The sequence below is a fragment of the Phoca vitulina genome, unplaced genomic scaffold, assembly GCF_004348235.1.
Source record: "Phoca vitulina isolate PV1807 unplaced genomic scaffold, GSC_HSeal_1.0 scaffold9, whole genome shotgun sequence".
Lineage (NCBI taxonomy): Eukaryota > Metazoa > Chordata > Mammalia > Carnivora > Phocidae > Phoca > Phoca vitulina.
Window position 1 is genome coordinate 16,006,534 of NW_022589712.1, and position 16,654 is coordinate 16,023,187.

Here is a 16,654-nt window from a genome sequence, read left to right on the forward strand (position 1 = left end):
CAGGGGGATCTCCTAAGGAAATATCTTCAAAGCCCAGGAGCATGAGTGTAGGAATCGAAAAAGGTGGAATCACAGGGCAGGTTCTCACCATTTCTACTCCTAAGTATTCACCCACCTACTCACCCGCATCCATAGACAACACCTTAGGCTGCTGATCTTGTTCTAGAATGCGGACTAACGGTATCAGACAAGCAGAACCTACCTTACTTAGAGGCCAGAGATGGCAATGGTGATGAGGATTTATTCGAAAAATGTATAAGCTTCTCTCTGTGCTGGGCAGTGTTCTAAAACATTGGAAATACAGTGAAAACAACACAAATCCTCTCCTCTCATGAAGAACAGAAAAGAAACAAATATATCCTTTGTTAGGTGTTGATAAATGCCAAAAATAAAAATGAAGTAGGGTAAGAAGGATATGGCTTGCAAGGTATGGGGGTTCCTATTTTATAAAGCGTGATGAGGAAGACTTCTTTGATAAGGTGACACTTGAGCAGGGAATTGCAAGCAGAAAGACAGTAAGGCTTTGATATCCAGGGAAGAATTTTCCAGGCAGAGGTCTTGAAAACACTCAGAGGCTGGAGCTTGTTCAGCGTACGTGGGAACTGCAAAGAGGCCAGTGAACCGAGGCAGAGGGAGTATGTGGGCAAGAGCAGGAGATGGGATCAGAGAGAAAGAAGGGAGCAGGGGCCAACTGGGGAGGGTCTTGGAGGCTGTTTCACAGATTTGCTTTTGACTCCAAGTGAGTTGGGAAACCATGAGGGGAGTTTGAATTAGCCAACCTATGGACAGGATCACTTTGGCTGCTGTGTAGAAAAGAGATAGTAGAGAGCATGGATCTAAGCAGGGAGACCAGTTAGGAACCTATTGCAATAATCCAGGGAGAGAGGGCAAAGGAATTGGACCCAGTGGGAGCAGTGAAGTCCATGAGAAGTAGGATTCTGGATGTTCTGGAGGTAGAGCCCTCAGAGTATGCCTACCCTACTGGACCTGAGATAGGAGGGAGGAATGTGACCAGAGAAATGCTAAAGTCTCTCTGTCTGGGACTTTTATCTCTACCTTAAGTTCTACCATCAACCCTTCCTTTGGGTTAAGCCATTACAAGAGGCCCCTGTGACAAGGTAATCACTGGCCAAATTTGTGTTCTAGATACATCAATCAATGCTAGATCAACAATTATTCGAATAGTCTAGGCAAGAGTAAGTGTCTAAAAGGATGGGACGGGGTGTGGCGGCATGCATAAGTGAATTTGGATTGAGAACTGTTTAGGAAGTCACTGCTAACTGATTGGACAAGGCAGGAGAGAGAAGGAAATGGCTTGCCATGACTAGTGAGTTACAGTGCTATTAACTAAGAATTGGAAAAGGAGGGAAAAAAACAACCCCAGGAAGTTGGAGGTAGGTCTGGAAAGAGAGATTATGAGCCCAATTCTGAGTGGGTGACTTTGAATCAATTGTGCAAAAGCCAACAGATAAATCCCAGGAGGCGTGCAAATAAGTGGGAGGCTTGGACAGGCCCACTGCAGTTTTTCTCTTGATTTCTTTTGAAACACAATAGTGCCTCCCTACCTTAGCCAGAAAATCTAAACCGGAATATTCTAAAAGAAGTGTCATTTGATTATTTCCTAATAAGCCTAGTCACTAAAACAAGGCTACCAGAATCCATTCCCTTCTAACATGACAGGATCCTTCAAAGACCTGTCTTAATAAGTTAAATTTGCAAATAACAGAACAATCATTGCACCACTTAAAATAACACAAAACAACGTGGTTTAGCCATATTCGTTTTTTTTTCCAGTAAGATTGCTAAATTCTGAATATGAGAATAACAAATACAGACTTCTCAAACTTGTTTTTACACGTCTAAGCTTGAAGTTGGTAAACTAGAATTAAGGTTTTCATCCAAAACCCAAACATTAACATTGAACATCAGACTTCTCAATCCCACTTTACAGTGGAAATCAAGAACCAGACCAAACTTGAAATCAAACAATTGATTAAAGGTCAAGGGCGTCTACGGACCATGCTCTGTACTGGGAATTCCAGGATGAATACGGCATAACCTCCATGCCCCAGGAGATTCACGACCTACCAAAAGGTCTGAGGTGCCCTCCCCCTGCATTAGGAAGCATGTTTACAGAGTTGGCATAAGGTTGATATCCTGTCTGGAAATGCAGAGCCGTCACTCAACCGCGGCAACATTAGAGACTTCTTACCACTACAATTTCTCTGATAGTTGCTTCTGCTCCAGAATAAACACCGCTGAGCTTCCAGCTACACTATAAACCAGCAAAAGGCAGGCAATGAACATACATATTTATAGAGCACCACATTTACTGCAGACCCATGCAACTTTCAAACCAATAGCTACTGGACTCCTCTTGCAGAAAGTCATCTGAACACAAATACTCTCCAAAAGAAACCTTCATGAAGTGTTGAATCAGAGAACCTCCGAATTTCTCCAGTGGGTTTGCCTCCTCCTTTCATTTTCTTTTCTTTTTTTCTCCTTTCCTTCCTCCTCCTCCTTCAGATATTTAGCTACCTACTCAGAATTTCCTTTTTTTCAACTAATTTGTGAAAACAAAGGTTTTGGCCCAGCTTTCTTAATGCTCATTTCAACCAGTAGAAGAAAAATTATTTTGTTCAAATACTTGCTGTCAAGGAGCTCACAGTTTAGTGAGGGAAGGCAGACCAACTAAGTGGTTATCAGAAATACCACATTGCAAGTGCTAGAAATGAGGTAATGAGGATGCTACGGAGCTGGAAGGAAGGGGTACTTGGCTGTGAAGGGGTTTAGGGGGAGGTGAGCTGATTGGTCCTGGCTTCACAGAGACCTGCAGCCATGTATTGCTCTGTGACCCCACCTAGGGGAGCCGAAAAAGAGAGGGCGATGGAACCCAAGATGGGGACTGGTAAGCACATAGGTCAAAACAAGTAACAGTAGCCAGGCTGCTTCCAAATCCCCATAAATTCCTTCTCCTTGAGCTGTACCATCTTGGCTGACATTCCAGTTCTGAATCAACCCGCTTCTCACCACCTCCTCTGCGAGCATCCTCTGCACCGATGCGATAGCGCCCCAACTATTCTGTTTCCAGAACTTTCCACGGCAGTCCTTTCTCTGCGCGGCAGCCAGAGTGATAATTGGGCATTAATCGTATCATGTCACTCCCCCGCTTCAAACCTTCCAGTGGCTTTGCACTGCACTTTTAAGCCATGGTAAAGACCTCTGATAATATAAAGATTGACACAATCCAGGTCCTGCCTACCCCTCCAGCTTCACCCCCCCACTACCGCTGCTCTCCTGTCTCACACCCACAGCCTGCCTTTCCTTTCCTAGAACTCACCAAGCTTATTTCTCTTAGGTCCTCCTCACTTTTTTTCTCCCCCTCTGCCTAGAATGTTCTTCCCTCAGATCTTCTCAGGGTCACTTATTATTTAAGCCTTGGCTCAATGTAACCAGCTCAGATAGGCCCTTGAGGGGGGCCCCCCAGGGCAAAGAGAGTGCCCCACCCCTCTCGCATTTTTCCTATCTTCTTTTCTTTAGAGCACTCCTCACAAAGAGTTTTCCCTTCATTCCAGACTTGGTCTGTTTTGTTCAACGTATCCCCAGAATTTAGGAAATTATCTTTGTGGAATAAACTAATTCTCATCGGAATGTTCAAGTATAATGAATATCGTGTCTCTACTACAGTAAAACAAACCAAAAAAATGTGTTCTTCTTCCCTCCGTCTTACCATTGACTTTTGCCTCGGTTATTGACATGTTGGTTTATTGTTCCAGCGTCTGGTAGCAGGGAATAAAACTGAAGAGTGACACCCAGTGAACATAGTAAAAGAGCCACTATTTAGCAAGGGCTTATTATTTACTAGGCAGCATACATACATTGCACGTTTAAATCTCATAACACCTTCGTTACATGGTTTTAACCCTATTACTGAAGGCATTTTCAAATAACTTCTAAATGACATATGTAGAGTGCCCAGTTCCAGGCTATTCCCCCCCATCTCAACTCTGAGAATTCAAACCTTAGAAAAACAAGTTAATCTTTTCCATGCACACCATTTTTCCCATAACTGATGCCACAGAAAGAGCGTTTGGACTAGTATTACAGTAAGGAAGCAAAGAGAGCAAGAGAGTACGACATTTGATTGCTGTATCTATTGTACATATTAGAGTATCAAATAAGAATCTTCTCATTGGTATATGGTATATAGTTTCTGAACATTTGTAAAATATGTTTATTGCATATATCAGTAATCCAAAACCAAGGGGACTTTTAGGCTAGCTGTTGCTAGCTATTATGTCTTTAGCTCATACAGACATGTATTCTCTTCTTCATTTATATAAGAAGGTAAAAACAAATACCTGTTAACTTCCTATTTGGAAATTTCTTGAACTATATAGTACTAGGTTAGATAGTATCGCATCTTGATATGGCAGACCATAAAGCGACATCAATCTCTTTTTGCTCCTTGGGGTATTCTGGATTTTGAAAGGCATTGCTATTGTGGGGCTCATGACAAATTTTTAGAACTTCATGGTATTTGCTTTCACATCAGGGTAACTTCTAAAAAGAAAGAAAGAACAACAACAACAAAAATAAGAGTGCTTTATAATGAAGACACTCTCTGGAAGTCATCTGGATTGTAAGTTGCTAGAGGTATGTCTTGTGACAGGGTACACCGGGGGCCACGGGGTTCCATGTGCCACAAAAACATTATTTTCACATTACTTTCCTTACCATTTTAGCTTCAAGATCAGATATCATTAAGTATTGTGCTTAAATGGCATTTCTTAGAGCTTAACCCAAACAACTGTTAAAGGAGAGAGGGGAAAATAAGCATTTATCTCATATACACAGTGAAGAATAGTGGAAAAAAGCCAAGACCACCAAGATTTTGCTCCATAACTATATTCCAGAAGCTTCCAAATATTTCCCCAAGTACTTTCCTAGCCACAGCCAATCCCAGGCAGCCCATCCACGTGCCCATTTCCCATCTGTCTCCTGCCCACTTCATCACCCTTTGAGCCTCACCCTAATTATTCCTCAGCAAATCTCCAAAAGGTCTGATCGATGATAGGAAAGGCATAAGGTAAGAGAAGGCTTTTCTTTTAAAAAATTAACTTCTAAAGTCTACGTCTCTGTTATGCTCCACTGTCCCCCTCTAGGTAATCCTATATTCCTGAGTCTGATTCCTAGGCTCCATAATTCATGTGTTTAGTTGATTCACATTTTAAGAAGTGTAAGACACCTGAATATTTAGACTGTAAGCTGTTTCAGACAAGCTACCATATCCTCCTTTGAGGCGGCGATAATATTTTAGCACAACACAGATGCTTAAACTAATAACAGGTTTACATGGTTTAAAGGGAACAAACACAGGATCGTATATTTATGCTCCAGATTACAGTTTTCCCTCTCCCAGCACGTCAGAGAAGCACAGATGTTAGTGTTTGAGGACCATGTGTAATCACACAGCCCCGGGAAGCTGAACTCTGTGATGGCCTCAGTTCAGCGCCCCTGCCCTTTCCTCATGACCTCATGTCTCCCCCCCAGCCCCCTCCACCCCAGCCAGCTTTCTAGTCACAGGTTGGAGCAGCCTTAAATCATCCTAAGGCTGGACTGTGGTTAATGGGCATCCCTGGAATGCCCACAGATGACCTTTCCTTTGCATCTACTTGTTTGTAAAGACTCATATTTCAGCTAGAGTTGGTGTCAATTCTGAAGACCACCTAAAACCTGAGGGCTTCTGTTGCAGGAGAAGGCGGAGGGACGCAGAGGGTGGCTCTGGAAGAGAAAAAGGTCTGCACTGTGTTTCCTCCTTGGCCAAGTGCTGACCACCCCTCCCAGTCAGGTGGAGCACGGAAGGGGACTTTGCTGGGGCTTCAGTCGACCACTGGGAGAGGGTAGGGCACAGAGGAAGAGACCCCAGGAAGTTACTATGTGCAGGGGAACAGCATGCTGCTGAGTGCTAGGGATTTGGGTGACATGATGAAAGTCATACCAAAACAGCATGAAAGCACATTTTATGACAGCTAGAAATAGCCAAGTATTGTCAAAGCTCCCATGGAGTCATCCATTCAGAAACCGAGGAGTCCAAAGAATCTTGGACAGATGGGGTGAGCTGGACAAGGAGAGACAGGAAGGGTCCACACTGGGTGCAGAAAAAGACCTTGATGAGCGAGGATTCAGAGTTTAGAGGGTGGTCAGAAAGCAAAGACTTAAGCAGTATTTTACTCTCTGAACAGGAAGGCATGTGAGGAAATATGGGAAGAGAACATTCCTTGGAGTGTGAAAACCTGGAGACTTGCCAGAGGAGAAAAGGGGGCTGATTCTAAATGGAGCCCCTTCCACTTCATTATCAGAAAGGACCTACTTGGTCAGAACAATGATCAGCCCCTTGGGAGACAGAGGAGAGAAGGAGTATTTATGTTAAATTAACTCTAGAAAACAGAAGGACAGAAGCTCCAGCTAATGCCTTCATTGTCCCTAGAAAGGCATTTATGTGCATTAAAGATTCACACATCCCTGCAGATACCTGCCAAAAGGAATTATCCAGCTGCAGAAGCTGCTCGACTTCACTCCTACCCAAGGTATGTGTAGGTCAATTCCACGTAGATGGGATTCTCTTATACACTTTGTTCCTTTAAATGACTGAAGTAAAAGTTTTAAACTATTTTAAAAAACACATCAGATCACAAATGTCTTATGTGTCTTACAATGTCTTAATTTACTATATTCTTAATTTATCTTTGGTGGATCCGAGTCAACCTTTCAGCGCTATGAAACAGAAGAGAGAAACTCAGAATGGAAACCACTGGAGCCCAATCTGGTATGCAACCATAGAGTATCACTAATGTATTCAATGGATATTTACTTAGCAACAAATATCAATAAATTTCATTGATGTTAAGATGTACATTTTTCACAACTTACGGAAAGTATCTTACAGGAGAGGGTGTCAATTTTATTGACACCATTTGCTCTTGGTGGGACCTTAAAAGATGGTGTATTTCACAAGTATCTTAGATTTGATGAGATAGGAACTCATCGTTATCATTCAAGTCACAGTTCACACGTTACCTTCTCTGAGAGGCTTCCTGGAGCACCGGTCTAAGGTGGCCCACCCATCACCCTGATTCCTCCCCCTTGGTCATCCCATCTCCATGGAGATCACATCTCTTGTGTTCACCACTATGCCCAGAACCCGGTCAGGCATCATTCTAAACGTGGTAAGTTCTGAATAACTGGCTCTGGAATGAAGGAAAGTTACCATTTACCGAGCAATTACTACAGGTCAGACCCTGAACTAAATGCTTTACAGAGGCAAATCTCAATTAATCCTAGCAATTTAGAGGTCATTCTTACTATCTACTTTTAAGTGGAGAAGCCAGGACTAGGCCTCGGCACATCCTGACTTCAAAAACCAGACCCATAGGCACGATGCTATTCTGTGTATCCCATACAAAGTCTGGAAACAGTTCTGTGCTTGTCCAAAGCTATATGGGAAGATCCCTGAAGCTACAGAGAAAAATAAAAGTTCCCCCACCCTCAAAAAGTAATATTTGTCTACTGGGAATCACCACATTCCTCTGTCCTTCCAAATGCTTCATGTGTAAGGTCCTGTGTTAATATAGAAGTGCAGGTGTTTACATCTCTGCCCGATAAGATGAGGAGAGGCTCCATAGGAGTGATGGATATTTAAACTTTGTATGGACAGATTCCACCATCGATGAGAGACAGCATAGCCCACTTAGGGCTCTGTGAGTTACCTGCACTGATAGAGACATAGAGTATACATGGCAGGTGCCAGAAGAAAAGTAGGTCCAAGGGCCTTGGGTGCCATGCTGGGGGGTTTGAACTTCATTTCATATGATCAATACTCTTCATCAATAACCCATTTCAGTGTGGGCTTTACTCCAACTCAGCCAAGCTTCTCTCCCATTCAGCGTCCAACTGAAGGAAAAATATTGAAATCTGGCATGTCAACGGATGGCTACGTCAGACAGACTTCTAAGGCTAGTATAAAGAGAAAATAGGGAACAACTGGAAAAAGGAATGACAAAGGAGATTTGACTGTAAGTCCATTTCTATTGAGCCAGCTTAAATAGAGCCTATTGGTTATTTTGGGTTTCTGCAAAAATACTGAAGGATACCACAAACATAGCCTATTTCATTTAGGACAGAGGTGACAAACTACGGCTATAGGTCAAGGCCAGCCTACAGCCTGTCTTACGTGGCAGTCGAGGAAAGATCAGTTTTAATATTTTAAAAGGACTGTAAACAAACAGCACTCCCCTCCCCCCCACAAAGAATATATGGCAGAGGCATCCAGGTACCAGAAAATACTTCCTATCTGGCTCTTTATGGGAAAAGGTTTACCATCTGGAACTTCTTATTGTCCTCCTCCGTCTCTATTCTGACACAGGTCATCTGAGTTAGTGCCTAGTGTGACCAGACACGTAGAGAACTAGATCTATGTACCACCTCAGAAATGAAAGCCAATTCAATCGTATGATAATTTATTGCTTTAGGAATTCCTCTTAGGAGAATTCTAAATTTTTAGCCGATTGTTAGACTCACACCCATTTCAACTTTGTCTTTGATATTTTAAGATGTCCTCCTTACACGCAAGGGCTTGCTGGCTTTTGGCCAACTGCTGTAATGGTTTTACCTTCCCTCATGCTGGTGGCAAGTGGCTTCTGCACGCCCCACAGCAGCCTGGTTATTAAAGCTTACCAAAACAACCTTCTTTTTTTTTTTTTTTTTAAAGATTTTATTTATTTATTTGACAGAGAGAGACACAGCGAGAGAGGGAACACAAGCAGGGGGAGTGGGAGAGGGAGAAGCAGGCTTCCCGCTGAGCAACCTTCTTAATTAAAGACCCGTGAAAACCCTGACTCTCCTCCCATCGGGTTAGTACATCAAGCGGGTGTAGCTGGAATCTTTTTCAAAACTTAGCCTCACATGCTTCAAGTCGACTTTTTGTCCAGGATTGTATGGGATGGGGGAAGGAAGAAGAAGGTTATGGGTTTTTGGATCCACGAATGTAACATACTTTAGCTTTCCATCAAACAGTAATTCAATATTTACCAAAAGAAGATGTTTAGGCTTGGAAATTTTTACTTGGCTTCTATCTCACCAGAAAAACCTTTTTTTGGGGGGGGGGGGATAACCTTGGTATACAGATTGAAAAGATAGCAAAGCATGACTCAAACATGAAAACTATTCTAGATATCCGGTCAACTCCTGATCACTGGGAGAGGAATCACCCAGGCATACTAGAAGTTGTTTTGTAGCATCTGGGTAACCTGTGGCCCTGTTATCCTACAAACAAACCTGGGCCCTCTCACCAGGAGGATTAGCCTACACTTCTATTATCTTTGCTACAACATCTGTTGCTTTTCATCAGCGTGAGCAATATAAAGCTGAACGTGTAGTCGTCTCTCAATTACTTGAAAGCTGGCTCTATATTCGTAAGTTCTACTTGGCACAGACACCCATGGCTCTTTGGGGTCTTTGGGGTCAGCTTTTCATTTTATTAAGACTGATGCAGGCTGTGATGAAACATTAGTAGTTGAGATGCCTGCCACCCCCAAGTACTCGGCTGCGTACAGTCTTTGTCTAGAAAATGTTCCCATTTCCATCCCTGCTGAATACATGACCATTTTGCTTTAGGAACCATGTTTTTCCTAAGACGAAAGAGACAAGTGATTTTTTTTTTTTTCTGAAAGAATGATGAATTAATAAAACATATGTCCCTATGCCACCATCATTTCTAGATAGTACCGACTGGGGTAAAGACAAGTGAACCTGGGTTAAATCACAGTTCTGCTAGTAGAGAGCTTTGTAACCTCCAGCAAAAACACTCACTCCTGGGACTTGGTTTATCAACAACAATCACCTTTAAAGCAGACAATGTGGCAAACACTTACAATGGATCGTCTCATTAATAATTATCAACGCTCAGCATGACTCCACAGGGAAGAGTCATTATTTCCTAAATTTACAGAGGAAGAAATGAGTAAAGGCGAGATAATTCAGAGAGAGTGACCACCTATAATTGTTACATTTTCCTGATTATAAAATAATCTACATCTAAATAATTTCCTTAGAGGGGTCAAGGTCTCAGTGCTAATGAGCTGTAGGGAGGCAAATTTCATTCACCGGTCAGTTAATTCCAGAGCACTTGGTTCTTCCCAACTCATGCTTTACCAAATCTTTAAGATGTAGAGGCTGACCAAGATCATCCAGGCGTTCTAGCTTTAATATTCCATGCATCTAAACATCCCTGCAGGAGGATTAAAAGGTAATAATTGTTTGAAAGACCAACCACTAGCAATGAAAACAGGAGGGAGAAGCCTGCAAAAAGTGGATTGCAGCCAGTAAGAATCAGAGCATAGGGGCACCTGGGTGGCTCAGTCGGTTAAGCATCTGCCTTTGGCTCAGGTCATGATCCCAGGGTCCTGGGATGGAGCCCTGAGTTGGGCTCTCTGCTCAGCAGGGAGCCTGCTTCTCCCTCTCCCTCTGCCTGCTACTCTGCCTACTTGTGCTGTCAAATAAATAAATAAAATCTAAAAAAAAAAAAAAAGAATTGGAGCATAGATCCAGGAATTGCTTTTAGTTTACTAAGAGCTCAAAAGATTCAGTGCTACTCAAGCATTCCCCATATGTATATGTCAGATTACGAACCATTAAATCTTAATTAAATCACTCAAAAATCATATCCTCAAAGGAGAACAAAATAGTACGGGTTATTCTTGGTTTTGAAAAATTACACTGCTGGTTTCTATTGATTTGTTTAAAAGTGATTGCTTAACCTGTCCGGAGCACAGACTGAGTGTCCCATGGAAATATTTAAGCTTATATCTGGTAGCATCATCCATATTCAAGTCACCGGAAGAATTGGTGCCCATGGTGAAGATGGAGATGAGCAGGGAAACAGATCAAGGAAAGCATGATTAGGTCACGGACCCGACTGCCAGATAATTTTCTCACTTTGCCCCTCAAAAGCAAGCTTCGGGGAGCGGATGCAGGACGGAAGGGAAAGGTCAGGCAGTGATGGCTATGGGTGGCCTACGCGGTAGGAAGTCAGCAAGACGGGACAACATTTCTTCGGGTGATTTGGGGGCCTGACAGGGGCCTCAAATCGGACAAAAAGGAAAGTGAAGAATTAGGGATCCAGACTCAAAGACCTAAAGGATCATATGTCAAAGCATCACTTTTCTATGTCAGTCTTGAATATTGTAGCCCAAATCAATATCACCAGAGGTTTGGGGGGGGGGGGGAGTGAGCATGAAGCTTTAGAAACTACCTGGTTCCTGTACATCGCTTTATAATCGGAAAGCCAAGGACACCGGAGCGAGTCGCCTGCTCAGGTCTCAAGTTAGAATAGAGTTTTCTTATTCCCGGACACGACGGGCTTGGGAATGTTTTAATAGCGTCTAATCAAAGTCCAAAGCCTATAAATTCTTTAAAAGTCAGTCAACTACAGAAACTGAGAAGCCAGAAGAAGCTGATTTTAACACCTGATAACTATTTTCATAGCATTTACACGACCTTCTAGGCCTGGAATTCTGTGAGATGACAAATTTGACCTAGAGTCAACATTCTGGACTCCTCCTGGTTTAAATACGAAACACGAGGTAGTTCGGTATCCACCCGGTCGGCAAACCCCCACACCAGCTCTCCCCCGGAGCTCCACATAGATGCCGGCTGGAAACAGCCTTCCCCGGGGCTCCCACTCAACGATTTCAAAAATCTGTGCAGTAGCCGGGGCCACCTGAGGGTGGTACAAACGGAGCGTTAAGGACCAGAACTTAATACAACACCGGCTCTACAAACAAGACTCCAAGGCGCACTTGAAAAGTCACCCACCTCATTGTTTCCAAGGAACCGAAAGAAATGTAACAGCTTAACTTCTCCCAGTTAGAACCTCCTTGAGCTTCTGGTTTAGGAACCAGACTCTCAACGGAGGACACAAAGCGGGGCTGGGCTTGGGGCATCCCCCGCAGACCCCGGCCGTCCTCCGAGGCCAGGAGGTCGGCAACGTCCCAGCGGACCAGGTGCTACCATTTACCCCCGTGACGGACGAGCTACCTCAACCCCCGCCCCCGCACCCCCAGGGAGCATATTTGCAGAGCCGGGACCCCAAGGCTAGTTCCTACAAAGGCAGGGGTCCCCCCAGCCAAACGCACTGCCCTGTCCTCCGACTCCCACCGCGGTTCGCGGGTCCTGGGAGGCCAGGCGCCAGGACCGGTGTTGGGGAGTTAACCTCGGGTGTCTGGCCATCGCGTCCCGTTTTCGGACGGTCCTGTTTGAGTTGTGGGGTTGGGGTTTGTAACACTCCCGGGCGCCCGCAGAAACCCCTTCTCGGAGCGGGCGGACGGGCGGGAGAGCGGGGCCGGCAGATCGAGGCTGCGCCGGGGCTGGGGCCGGGACTCGGGGACCGGGAGTCCCCCGAGCCCGGGCGGCGGCGCGTCGCCCCCTCCAGGCGGCGGCGGGCAGCGGCGGGCCCCAGGTCCGGGCGGCGGGGGCGCGCTCCGGGAACACCGTCTGCCCCCACCCCGGAGGGAGCGCGCAGGGGAGAGGGGGCCCGGGGCACCACGCTCCGCCCGCCGCCACCTGCGGATTGGGGTGCCAGACCGAGGGTCCCTGGGTCCCCTTCCCGTTCCCCGGGGCTCCCGGCGAGCGGTCCCATCCCTGGAAAAGGACCCCGGGGGTCGGGGCGAAGCGGGCGCTTACCCGGAGAGGGGCGGCTCCTGCGCCGGGCGGCCGCGCTCCCAGGTCGGCGGGGAAGGTGCGGCTGCGCTGCGCGGGCTCCGGCTCCGGCTCCGGCTCCCGCGGCCGCCGAGCGCCCTGCGCCGCCGCTCGGGCTCGGACTTCCTCTTCCTCGGCTCGGCCCCGCCGCTCGGCCGCGCTCCCCGTCTCGGCCGCGCCCGGGCCCGCCCCTCCCAGCGCCGAGATGCCGGCTCGGCCGCCGAGAGCAGCGGATCTTCGGTCCCTCCTCCCCGCGGCCCCCGGGCGAGCAAGGTGGGGAGGAGGAGGGGGAGAGCCGAAGAGCGAGATTAAGCACTTGGACTTGTCACTGGAGGGTTGCCAAAGAGCGCAGTCAAATTACAACCCCTGGGGGATTTCTTTTCTTTTTTTTTTTTTTAATCCCAGCTACCGTTTAAGCAGACACATCATTTTTCTTCATTTTCTGGGATCCTCGGGTCTAGCTTTCTCTTGGACGTGATAATTTCCCATACGATTTCCTTAAAATAATACCAAAAATCATTTTTTTAAGTCAACACTCTAGTATTGCACAGAAGCTTTGGGGTAATACCATGTAAAAAGAGGGGGGGAAGCTCAGGTTTTCAGGCATCATTACCCTAATCACCTAAGTTAATGTACCAAATAACCTTTGCTTAGAGAAAGTAAAAGTGAAAAGGAGCGAAGAGACTAACCTTTGTAATAGCCTGATAAATGTTTAAAGGCGCCGGCTCCGTAGTAAAATTATGACTTCAGTCAAAGGTGCCTAGGATGACCGTCAAAAGCATGCGAAGTGATTTCTTAACGCTTATCCCGTCAAAAGCAGACATATCATGTTTGCCTATTGGCTCCATTAGGTTTTGTCATTTGTAGGGATGCGTTCTCACATTGTTTACAGACCTTCAGCTTTACCAGTTATTAGCTATGTGACCTTGAGCAAATTAGTTACCCTCTCTGTGCCTCAGTTCCCTCATCTGTAAAATGGGGATAGTAATGGTAGTGCCTACCCCAGAGCTGCTGTGTGTGATTTAAACAAGGTAATGCACAGGAAAGGCTTAGGAGTCTAAGCCTGGATAATAAAGCCTAGATACAAGTTAACTGTTACTGTTGTTGATTTTCCCCTTTTCGTCTGCTTTTATGCATGTACGTGATTATGGAGAATATAATAAAGATCTGAAACAAAACAAGGTTTTGTGCAGTAAGGTTACACAGTGTCACAGTTCTCTCCCCACAACGCGCAGTTTATGTTCAGTTTTACAATTTATTTTGTCTCCGCGACTGACTTGTATTACCTAAAGCGATGAGACGGGGTTATGCTTGGACTACGCTACCACGGAAGATTTGCAATGGGACTAAAACAGATCTTTGCCATCTTCAAAGCATCGTTTCAGATGGTCCTGCAATAACCTTGTGAGGTCGACAAGACAGGTGCTAGCTTCTTTCCACAGACAGGAAATGGAGGCTCGGGAGGCTTAATCAGGACCCTTTCCAGGACATGGAGCTCACACAAAACTGTACCTATCACCTCATCTCTCTCTGTTGTTACTCGCAATAGAAGTGAGCAGGAATACCTCAGACGTGTACAACACGTTTGTGAGCTGGTACACATTGATGGTCTTTATCACTCCTGTGAGGTAGGTGCTGGTCTCACTTGACACTCCAGGGGCCTCAGGCTCAAAGAAGCTAATTGATGTGTGTGTGTGTGTGTGTGTGTGTGTCTGCTGGATAGGGTGTTGGGGACAACTTGGAAAAGAAGGGACGAGAATTAGGGTTTCCCGATTCCTGGAAAATGCTCTCTGCTCCTCTACTCGCTGACCCCACATACTCACACATTTCTTCGCTCAGAGGACTTAGAGAAGCAGTGCGATCTGACCACTAGTCACAGACTCTGTCACTTACTAGCTGCTCACCCTTAGGCAGATAACAGTTGTGAACTTTGGTTCTTTATCTATGGAATGGTTATTATTCACTTCACCTCAGTTTATTAATGAGGTGAGAGGTGGGAGGTAGGAAGTAGAAACAGGTACATGAAATCTCTTTTATTGATACTGAGGGCTGAGTACAGCACGAGGCACCTAATCTGCATTGTCATTCCTGATTTCCTGAATGAATGCACTCCACCCTTCAGATCACTAGAGAGCGATCTTGAAATCACCTGGTTTATCACACTGTGTATCTAGTTTATCTGTGTGTGCCCAGCACTTTGCTCAACTCCTAACACAATAGAAATAAAAGTTCTGTGGGTGGGTAGATGGATGGATGGATGGATGAAAGAAAGGGCAATGTAACAGTCTTGAACACGCTACGATGTAGCCTTCCATGTTAGTAATATGCTACTCTCCCCTTTAAGGAAAAGAATCCTTGGAATGACTTTCTTTCTTTCTTTCTTTTTTAAAGATTGTATTTATTTATTTGACAGAGAGAGCAAGAGAGCACAAGTAGGCAGAGTGGCAGGCAGAGGGAGAGGGAGAAGCAGGTTCCCTGCTGAGCAGGGAGCCCAACTTGGGGCTCAATCCCAGGACCCTGGAATCATGACCTGAGCTGAAGGCAGACGCTCAACAGACCGAGCCACCTAGGTGCCCCTCCAATGGAATGACTTTCTAATGGTACATCTAATATCAGGAAAATTCTCTGGGTGAGAGGTTTTCTTATTATTAATTCCAGTATCAGTCAAGGTCAAAAAAGGGAAAAAGAAACCACTTAAAGTATTTACAAAAGAGAGATTTTATGCAAGGACTGGACTCCACAAGTGATGGAAGAACCAAGAATCCAAAAGGAGAGATGATGAAGCAGCCCAGAAATTATCAACAGCAGAAAGCCACTCCTCACTCCCCCAGGCTGGAGAAGCAGGGAGAGGGGTTGTTCCGGATGGAACCTGTCTTTGAGAGCCGGAGAAACAGCCACCACCTTAGACACTTGGAGAGAGGGGGAGAAACACCCTGGTTTTTCCCTTTCTTTGCCCCATAACCCAACATGGGTTGAACCCAGCTGACAGGGGAACCCGGAACACTCAGCCTATAGGGGTGCCCCATTGCCACCCCTGTAATCCTGTGATACTGAACAGAAGAAGGGCCAGGAGGATCTGAGGACAGCCAGCCGAGGCCTAGCCTATCCCTCAAAGCATACCTCTCCCTTAAGATTGGGTCTACCAATTATACTTCTGCCGAAGAAATGCTCTTGCCTTTTGAGATTATTGAGTGTCCCCCATAGCATCTCATTCATTCCTCATACAGACCTGGTGAGATAGATACTATAATCCCTAGATTACATACAAGGTCACAGAGATTCTGGAAGTTTCAATGATTTGGTCAAGGCCACACAGCCATACGTGGTGGAGTAGGTTCCAGCTCCCCTGCGTGTCCCACTAACTCAGCTGTTTCTAATGAAAAGCCGTGCAATCATACACAGTCTTGTATAGAATCACATTTCAGGGTCACCAGTCCACGCCCATATGGGAGTTAATGTTTGCAAAGCTTACAGAGTCAAAAGGCTGGATCACGCCTTGCTTTCATTTTATGACTTATGGTGATAACTTTTATGATGCCGATGATGGCTGTGCTGAATTTATGATCACACAATATCAGAAACATCGTGTCCATTGGATTATCGGAGTACCTCAGGAAAAACATGGGTATCATTTATTTGTTCTTTTTTGGAAAAGCTATTTCAATTTCAAATTTGATTTTGTGAGGCTTTCAGGGAATGATCTAGAATATTCTGGCCAGGTGAGAGAGATTAGAGTAAGTGAAGGGTCTTACCGTATAGATTCTCATGTAGGGAAGACAGAAAACCAAGAGCGTAAGTAAGTGCACCTTCAAATTCTCTCCAGCCAGGAGTGGGGATCAGCGTCTGTATTGGGCTGGTGATCCCTAATTTGATCCTTCTCAAGTCTTAAATTAGCTAG

At 45.3% G+C, this 16,654-nt stretch overlaps 1 protein-coding gene across 2 annotated transcripts in view; it reads right to left on the reverse strand.

Annotated features, from left to right (window-relative positions):
• PLEKHG1 (pleckstrin homology and RhoGEF domain containing G1) overlaps positions 1 to 12,886 on the reverse strand; it is a 223,253-nt gene extending 210,367 nt beyond the window's left edge. For both annotated transcript variants that reach the window (XM_032407664.1, XM_032407663.1), the window contains exon 1: positions 12,742 to 12,886. The gene's annotated coding sequence lies outside the window, so the exon portion shown is untranslated. The remainder of the gene's footprint in view (positions 1 to 12,741) is intronic.
• Positions 12,887 to 16,654: the final 3,768 nt, after the last annotated feature.